We start from the raw sequence: 10,824 nt of genomic DNA, 5'->3' as shown, positions 1-10,824 counted from the left end.
TTTGGATATCTTCAGAGGTTCCAATGAGATTTATGTCATCAACATAAACTGCGAGTATAACAAATTCTAATTTTGTTTTCTTAATAAAAACGCATAGACAAATGACATTATTTATATAACTTTCATTTATAAAGTACTCACTAAGGTGATTATACCACATACACCCTGATTGTTTCAGACCATATAATGATCTTTGTAATTTCATTGAGTGTTATACCCCGTACTTTTGTATCTTGGAACGCTTCTTAAGCTTCTTAAGCCTTGAAAGGTTCTTAAGTTTCTGGAAGGGTTCTTAAGTTTTTGGAAGCTTCTTAAAAGTTACCATGTGAGTCGGATAATCTATGACGCTATCAAATAACTCTAAGGAAGGGAGAATGAGATACCCTATAATAGAGAAGATTGGAAATAGGGTTGTAAAAATTCGGAAGAAGTTGGAGACCAAATAATGAGTCGTAGGACTAGACTTACTTACGTAAGTGTTATACCCCCTACCTTTGTGCTTCGGAACATCTTCTTAAGCTTCTTGAAAGTTGTCCCATGACCCAGATTATCTATAACATGATTAAATAACTCTAAGGAAGGGAGGACGTGACGCCCCTTAAGAGTGAAGGTTGGAAATAGGTCTATAAGGATTTGAAAAGAGTTGGAGGCCAAGTAATGAGTCGTAGGACTCGACTTACTTGCGTAAGCTATCAACTTGGATGTTTTACGTACTTAAGCTATTGGAGTACGTGTTGAGCTTAATAGCAAGGAATACATAGGCTCTTAAAATAAGACGAGATTACGAACCTACGAAAATGAAGCAAGCAGGTGACAAGTAGGTGACACACCTACTTGGGCTAAGTAGGTGACCCACCTACTTAGGGTGGAACCCATGTTGCCACATGACAGCGTATGATTGGTTGCATGGCGTGAGGTGGCACCTTAGGGGGCTGCCACGTGTCACCCCTGGGGGCTGCCACGTGTCACCTTTTAAGGACACACATATATACATGTGTATTGCTGATCAACATCATTTTTAGCATTTTAGCCTTAGAAAAAGTTGAGAGAAAAGCTAGAGAGCAAGAATAAAAGAGCTACGGCTAGGGTTCTTCCAAGTTAAGTTTCTCAATTTTTTCCCATGAATTAATTATTTAAGGTATCCTACGATGATATGACGGTATTTAACAACATAAAATTTATTGTTAGGGCAAAGAGGAGGGTTTTGTTCTTGTTAACAGACCCGTTTTTGAATGATACTGCTATTAGTAAAACGAGTATAACTCCTTGTGTAAGACTTCGTTTCAAGTGATTCAAGATGTTTTGGAAAGATATTTCATAGGGATATAACTTTATTTAGCCTCTAAAACCCAGTTTTGATTGTCTCTGCTCGAAAAAGGGTAATGAAGTATGGGGGAGGTGTTGCCCAGATTTTATTTTGAAAATCCTACACGGATTGCTGTTTGTATTTTGGGCATATCTTTTTGTACAAAATTACGATTGGGGTGATTTGAAATTGTATGCAACCTTAAAACACATTTCTATAACTTTCCTTGAGGCCACAAATCCTGTTTCCCTCAATTACCCCTTCGAAACTAAGCGACAATATAAGACAGTAGGCTATCCAGAATTCACGTTTTGATAGTTTTGGCGAGTTTGATGAGTTTAACGTAAGATAAGGTCTTTTCTTTTAATTTGGAGTTTATTATGTTGTTATTAAGTGTATTACACATCGTCTAGGTGGCTGTAAATATGAAAATTCCATAAATATGCTTGACGTTAGGAACAATTTAAATTGAAGTCGTTATAGTTAAATTAAAGTCGGGTAAGGTGTTGCGCTTGTGGTGCTGCGGCTGTAGGTGGTATGGTGATGTATTGCAGGGCCTAAAAGTGTTCTAAAATACATGTAGGTGCTGCTGGTTGCAGCCACACGACCCTCCGCTTCATACGGTTAAAGGTTTTATTAAATAGAGACTAGAAATCCTATTTTGGATATCGTAATTTCGAGTGAGTCGTTTGGAGTTTGTATTGTGTACTGTTGATGTGATTGCTTGTATATATGCTGTAGGGTATTGTTGTTGGTTGGCTGTAGTGATTAGAGATGTAGTTGGAAATTCGGATAGGACATGTTATAGAGGAGATACTACCCGAATTATATTAACTTTTTAAATAACTAATAGACTAGTCGAGACTACTCGAAGAAGGCGAATAAGGAATTGGTTTCTATGGATAGTTGGTGACAGAATTAAAAGCTGGAAAGTCAAAGATTATTAATACTAGTATTACCTTCATGTTAAATAGGTTTAGAGGACGACGAGACAAGCCGGGTTCAAAGCAATCGATAAGAGGTATGTAAAGCTACCCTTTCTTCTCTTTTGGCATGTCTTAGATGTAAGTATTATGTATGTGAAATTGGGAGTTATTTCATTCGTAAAGCTCCGAGTACAATTCATAATTCTTATCCACTTTATGATGGTGGAACTCCTGTAATAGTCAATTTATTTCCTTTTTAAGGTTTTTTTATATGATAAAAGGTAATGTATGTAAAACCTATTCTTTCTCTTCTTTTGGCATATTTTCAAGTTAAGTAGTGAATGATATGAGCTTGAGGATAAATCTACTCATAAATGCCAAGCATAATTCACGACCCTTATTTACTTCTTAATGAAAGCACTCTTACAGTAATTGAACTAGGACCTCTCAAGCCTTTCATACGTTAGGAAGTGAGGAGTACATAAAGTCTATCCTTTTTTTCTGTTAGCATATCTCAGTCCTAAGTGGATTATGTATATAATGTGGGAATAATTCCATTCATAGAACCCTGAGTATGGTTCGTCAATCTTAATCACTTCACAATATTAGAAGTCCTACGATAGTTGAGTTATAGACTTGTAAGTTTTCTACCTGACAAAAAGTAGTACACGTGAAACCTATCACTTCCTTCTTTTGAAACAGTAGGATGTAAGTGAAGCGATATATGGTATGAGTTAGAGGTAATCCCATTTATAGGTTTCGGGTATAAATCATGACTTGTACTCACTTCTTGAGGTTAGGATTCTTAAAGTGGTGAAACTCCTATTCCTCGACCCTTCTATTAGCTGAGTAATGATTAGATGTGTAAACTCTTATACCTAGAGACTCTTTGACACATCTTATGATGATATTAGGGAGATGGCTGTTACATTACCAGGTTTTGTATGCACGTATATGTATTATTATATGTATAGGGATCGGGCCATACGTTCCTCGGTACTAACGTGTTATATGTATAGGGATCGGGCCGTACACTACTTGGCACTAACGTGTTATATGTATAAGTATCGAGCCGTACGTTCCTCGAAACTAACATATTATATATATGGATCGGGCCGAATGCTCCTCGGCACTAACATATTATATGTGTAGGGATCGGGTCGGACGTTCCTCGGCACTAACCTATCATATCTATATGGATCGAGCTATACATCCCACAACGCTAATAGTATCCATATGCCCACAATGATAAACTGATGCATTTATAACGTCGGGTCCCCAAGCGGACCGGATATGGTACGTGATAATGATATACATGACCTTACTTTGTAAGGTGCAGGTACAGTACCCTATTAAATGCTATACTTGATTTCTTGCATGCCTATGTCAGTTGTTATGTAAGTTACATTATGCTTATATACTTAGTACATATATCGTACTGACCCCTCTTTCTTCGGGAGTTGCATTTCATGCCTGCAAGTACAGATACAGGTTTTGGGAGTCCGCCAGCTTAGGATTCCACTCAGCCAGTTTGGAAGAAGCTCCATTGATTCGGAGCCGAGTTGTAGTACCAAGCCTCCGATGTATATATTCATTTATTCAGGGGTATGGTAGGGGCCCTGTCCCTCCATATGTTACTATTAATGTTCTTAGAGGTCTGTGGACATATGTATGGGTTATACGTGTAAGTTCTGTTCAGTTATGTCTACATGATGTATTGTAAATATTAAGATACTATGGCAACCTTGTCGGCTTGCACACCCTTTCATGATAAGATACAAATAAAAGAGGCTATATACATAAAAATGCTATGACCCACTGGGTTCTTATGTATAGTTCTTAAATTGATCGTTACATCTGCTAGATACGTATATGGGGGCCCAAGTTGGACCCTAGTCGTGGTCGACGGGGTTGGGTCGTGACATTAAGCTACCAACTTGGAAGTCTTACATACTTAAGCTACTTGAGTACATTCCAAACTTATGTAACAAGAATTACATAGATTCGTAAAGTAAGACAAGATTATGAACCCACGAAGGGGAAAAAAGGTGTCATATGGCAGCATGGGAGAGTGCCACATGGCAGCAACTAGAGCAAGGAGGTAGGCCTCCATATGTCATATGGCAGCTCATGGTTGGAGGAGGTGGTGTGTTGTTCTAATAAGGGCTTCACATGTGTCACCACTTAGGGGTTGACACGTGTCACCACTTAGGGGTTGACACATGTCACCACATAGGGGTTGACACGTGTCAAGCCTAAAGTAGCCTATATATATATATATGTTTTATGAATTTTATCTTTATCCTTATCCATAAGTTCCATACTTCTCTAGAAAATTCAAGAGGAAAAAGGAAGAGAAGAAACCCTAGAGCTAGAGAGAAAGTAGTGGCGGTCAAGGGGAGACAAAGGTAAGTTTTCTGATTTTGTTTCATGAATTAAGTATTTAAGGTATACTATGATGGTATGAAGGTGTTATTAATATAAATTTATGGGTTGGAGCAGCACCAAAAGGTTAACAAACAGCCACGAAGTTTTAGATACGCTAAAAGAACTTCTGAGGCGAGTTTTGGCAAGTTTTGGCAAGTTTTGGGAAAGGTAAGGTTTTTCCTTTCAAATTGGAGTTTATGATGTTGTTATTCAGTATATTACATGTCTTAAATGAGGCTGGAAGTGAAAAACTTGTATAAGGATGTTTGACATTAGAAACAAACTAAATTGAAGTGTTATAGTTAAATCGAAGTCGAGTAGTGTGTTGTGATTGTGGTGCTTCAGTTGTAGCTGGTTGGATGGCGTGTTGCAGGGCTGGAAAGTGTTCTAAAAGGGGTGTGGGTACTACTGGTTGTAGCTACATGACCCTCTATTTCGTATTGTTAAAGGTTTTACGAAATAAAGGTTAAAAACTCTATTTTGGTATCGTAGTTTTGAGCTAGTTGTTTGGAGTTGTATTGAGTAATGTTGAAGTGATTTAATTTTATATATAGCTGTTGGTTGTTATTGGTAATATGGCTGCTAAGATTAGCAGTTGGATAGGGCAAGTTACAGGGGAGATGCTACCCGATTTATGCCAACTTCGAAACTAGTAGTAAACAAGTCGAGAGAAATGGACAAGGAAATGATTTCTATGGATACTTGGTTGTGGATTTGGAAGTTGGACAGTGAAAGGCTATTAATCTTAGTATTTCTTCCATGTTAAATAGGTTCAAAAGACGACGAGGCGAACATGGTAAAGGGTAACTCATAAGAGGTATGTGAAGCTACCTTCTTTCTCTTAGCATGTTTTTGGCATAAGTATGTAAAGCTACACTTCTTCTCTCTTGATATGTCTTTGACATCAGTTATGATGTTATGATGAAATGTTTATGGTACCGAGTCCCTTGATGGGACAAGTAGGATATATGTTACTATCTAAGGATCGGGTCGTATGTTCCACGGCACATATATGTATGACGACTATATGAGGGGAAGTATAGAGTATATAAATCTTATCTCTTCTTTTCTCTTGGCATGTCTTAGTCATAAGTGGTTAGTATATGTACTGTGGGGATAATTTCATTCATAGAACCCCGAGTATGGTTCGTAAATCTTATTCACCTCTTGATGTTAGAACTTCTGCGATAGTTGAGTTATTGTCTTGTAAGTCTTCTACATGACAAAAGGTAGTTCATGTGAAGCCTATCCCTTCCTTCTCTTGAAATGGATTAATGTAAGTGAAGCGGTATACGATATGAGTTAAAGGTAATTCCATTTATAGGTTCTGGGTGTAACTCATGGTTTGTACTCACTTCTGAATGTTAAAGGTCCTAAAGCAATTGAACTACTACCCTCGAGTCTTTCATATGTTGGGTAGTAACTGTATACGCAAGCTCGTATTCCTAAGGACTCTAGGGCGATGAATGTCTCTGATTGCGTAAGTTGTGTAGCATTATCTTGATGCACGTCTATGAAGCCTGATGCTCCACTTAATATGATCCCTAATGACCCTCAGAGGGTACTCAAGACAATTACTACCCGGATCTTCAAGTGATGGTTCACTTGGCTATTTTATAGAGTCTCAGATAATGATTTAGCTTGCATATGGCTACTCACTGATCTGCTCGTGCATATGATTAATATATCTTCTATCGAGTCTCTCACAAAGGGTCGGGTACGACCGAGTCCCATAAAGGGTCGGATACGATATAAGATAATATAAGTATTCATCAAGTCCTATAAAGGGTCGGGTATGACCGAGTCCCATAAAGGGCCGGGTATGACCAAGTCTCATAAAGGGCAGGGTATGATATATGTATACGATGGTAAGATGACATAATTATTGACCGAGTTCCATAAAAGGCTGGATATGACCGAGTCCCATAAAGGACCGGGTATGATAAATATATACGATGGTAAGATGACATGATTATTGACCGGGTCCTATAAAGGTTTGGGTACGGTATATATACACATATGATGACATAATGATACATTTATAACACCGAGTCCCACAACAGGCCGGGTACGGAATATGACACTTAGCTACATAACGTCGTTTTACAAAATGCAGCTACAGTGATTTATTAATTGTTAAACTTGTTCCCTGTATCCCTATGTCAACTGTGCGTTTCTTGTGATATTTTATGCTTTACATACTCAGTACACATATCGTACTGACCCCCTCTTTCTGGGGGGCTGCGTTTCATGCCCACAAGTATCGATACACACTTTGGGGATCCGCTAGTGTAGAAGTCTCACTCAGCAGTTCAGAGACGCTCTATTGTGCTGGAGCTTAGATTTTGGTACTAACCCTTGATGTATATATTTATTTATTCACGGGTACGGCGGGGGCCTTGTCCCGCCTTATGTTACTGTTCTTACTCTTAGAGGTTGTGGACATGTATGTGGGTTGTATATGTACGTGTGTATAGTTGTGCCTATATGTCTTATGTTTTGGGTTGTTCTTTTTGTCGTGGCAGCCTTGTCGGCTCGTGCATGTGTTCATTATGGAACGACCCTACATGTTACGATAGCCTCATCGGCTTATACGTTGTGTTTCCTTATGTTGTCTATTAGTACGTTATAACTCAAATAGGAGGTAGGTTTACTTATAATTAGCAGGAGTACATGTGAGTGTCCAATTCAGGCATCCGTCATGGCCCACGGGATTGGGTCGTGACATTGAGTATATCTCCCGAGACTTAATACATGTTTCAGACAATTTTAATCCTTCTAGAATTTTTATTTAAATTTCATTATCAAGTAAACCATAAATGTAAGTTGTAACTATATCTATTAGATGTATTTCAAGATTTTTATGTACAGCTGAACTGATGAGATATCAAAAAGTTATTCCATCCATAACAGGTGAATATGTTTCTTCATAATTGACCCCAGGTCTTTGAGAGAATCCTTGTGCAATAAGGCGTGCCTTGTATCTTACAATTTCATTTCTCTTAGTTTGTTTTCGCACAAAAACCCATTTATAGCCAATTGATTTTACGCCTTAAGAGTTTTGAACTACATGACCAAAAACCTCACGTTTAGCAAGTAAGTCTAATTCTGATTGAATTGCCTTTTTTCATTCTCGCCAATCACATCTACGTAGACATTTTTCAACGGATTTAGGCTCAAGACTTTCACTATTTTACATGAGGTTAAGTGCAATATTATATTTCAAAAATATTATCAATCATGATTTTCGATCGATCTAAATTTATCTCATCATTAGTAGAACTTATTAAAAATTCTTCATTCACTTGAGTCTCGAGTTTACTGAGTTCTTCAGGAATATCAAGATTACTCAAATCTTAACTTTCTTCAGGAGGTTCTTTTGTAGTATCATCTTTATTATTCCTCATGCTTCTCTTTCTAGGATTTTTATTCTTTGAACCAAATGGTCTACAACGCTTTAGGCGTGTTTGGGATTCAGAAGCTATGATACTAGTAGATAGTCCTTTTGGGACATCAATTCGGACAAGCACATTCACTGCAGAGATATGTGACTTAATTATCCATTGCAAATCAGTAAATGTATCTGGCATTTGATTTGTTATTTTCTGTAAGTGGATGATCTTCTAGACCTCCTGCTCACATGTGCAGGTACGTGGATCAAAATGAGATATTGATGAAATTTTTCACGCAATTTCTCTTTCGAGTTCCTTTTATCTCCCCCTAATTGCGGAAAAGTTGTTTTATCAAACCGACAATATGCAAATCGAGTAGTAAATAATCTCTGATCAATGGTTTAAGGTAGCAAATTATGGAAGGTGAGTCAAACTCAACATATATGCCCAACCTTCGCTGAGGGCCCATCTTTGTACGTTGTGGTGGTGCTACAGGCACGTATACCCCACAACTAAAAATTCGTAGATAGGCTATATTTGGATCATGACCAAATACTAATTGTGATGGAGAGTATTTATTATAATTTATCAGTCTGAGACGTACAAGTGCTGCAACATGTAAGATAGCATGACACCAAACAGTAATTGATAATTTATTTTCATAAGTAGAGGTCTTGCTATCAATTCTAGGCGCTTAATAAATGACCATGCAAGGCAATTTTGAGTATGAACATGAGCAACAAGATGTTTAATTTTATTCCAATTGATAAGCAATAATCATCAAAAGCTTGGGATATAAATTCTCCAGAATTATCAAGGCGAATAGCCTTAATTGGATAATCTGGAAATTGCGCTCTTAATCTTATTATTTGTGCTAACAACTTCACAAATGTCAGGTTGCGAGATGATAAGAGGCACACATGAGACCATCTAGATGATGCATCTATTAGGACCATAAAATATCTAAACAATCTACTAGGTGGATGAATAGGTCCACATATATCCCCATGTATACGCTTTAAAAAGACAGGAGATTCGATGCCAACATTGAGGATTGATGGTTTGAAAATTAATTTGCCTTTATAACAAACAGCATATGAAAATTCATCCTTCGTAAGAATCTTTAGGCTCTTTAACGGATGTCTAGTTGAATTTTTAAGAATTCATCTCATAATTATTGATCCAGGATGACATATTCGATCATGCCATAGTACAAATGTATTTAGATCAGTAAACTTCTGGTTTATGATCAAATATACTTCAATTGTACTAATTTCTGCATAAAACCAGATAACAAAGTTGGCAATTTTTTAAAAATATATTTCTGGCCTGAGACACTCTTGGTTATACCAAGATATTCAATATTCATTTCATTTAATATCTTAACATGATATCCATTTCCGCGGATATCTTTAAAACTTAACAAGTTTCTTGGGGATTTAGAATAGAATAGTGCATTTTCTATAACAATCTTTATCTCCTTAGACAAAAATATAGTAGCTCTTCCGAAGTTTTGAATAATTTTTGAATTACCAGAAATTGTAGTAACATTTGCTTTTCTTCTAAGAAAGTTGAAAAAATATTTCTTGTCTTTTAAAAATGACATGAGTTGTTCCACTATCAATTATACAAATATCCTCGTAATTGATTATTGATCCAAATAAAATTTGAGACATATCTATATTTTTCTTCAAAAAAAATAAGGTAAACGTTATAATTAAAACATGGCTCATTATACAAATTTTATTTATTTACATGAATTAAAAAAATATAAATATATTATTTAGTACAAATAAATAAAAAGAAAATTATTTAAATATTATCAAGATTATTAATATTTATATTTCCTTCTGGAAAATTGAAGAAATTAACTACATCCAAATGCATAGACTCAATAATATCTTCAAAGATAAAGTTTGTCTTTAGATTACTTTTTTCCCTCTTCAAGGATGCTTGGTATAGCTAAACCGGACGTTTTGATTACCGGCAGGTCCGTGACCAGTGCCCCATACCTCTATATCTATGACATATACTTTTTGAATTTTTTTTTTATATAACTTCTGGCTTTTCACTCTTCTTTTAATATTATTGATCATTTCTCGATGCCACCGGAGTATTATGATCATAATTTCTTCTTGACCACGATTGGGGCATGACCTCTTTCTCGTTGGTTATAGTTTGCTTGATTCACTTTAGGAAGCGACAAAGAACCAACGGGCCGACTATCATAATTTTTCATTAACAGTTCGTTGTGGCGTTAAGCAATAAGAAAGTGAAAAAGTAATTTAGAATATATTTTAAAATCCTTTTCGTGATATTGCTGCTGTAAGAGCATATTCGCGGGTGAAAATGTGGAGTATTTTTTTTCAAGTTTGTCTGTCTCAGTGATTTCTTCTACGTATAAATTTAACTGAACTATAATTCTAAACAAGGCAGAATTATATTCAGTTATATTTTTGAAATCCATTAATATCAAATTGAGCCAATTATGACGTGCTTGTGGAAGGATGACCAACTTTAGGTGGTCATATCTTTCTTTTAGATTCTTCCACAGTTTAAGGAAGTCTTTTAATGTGAGGTACTGTAATTTTTAACCCCTCGTCAAGATGGTGGCAGAGAAATATCATGGCTTTGACACGATCTTGACTAGATTCCTTATTGTCATCTTTGATGGTGTCTGTCAAACCCATCGATTCTAGGTGTATTTTGGCATCCAGTGCCCATGATGAGTAGCATTTTCCAGATATATCAAGAGCAACAAATTTAAGTTTAC

This window comes from Solanum dulcamara, chromosome 8 (genome assembly GCF_947179165.1).
Source record: "Solanum dulcamara chromosome 8, daSolDulc1.2, whole genome shotgun sequence".
In the NCBI taxonomy this organism is placed as follows: domain Eukaryota; kingdom Viridiplantae; phylum Streptophyta; class Magnoliopsida; order Solanales; family Solanaceae; genus Solanum; species Solanum dulcamara.
The sequence above is the reverse complement of the archived record's forward strand: the minus strand, read 5'-3'. Positions refer to the sequence as shown.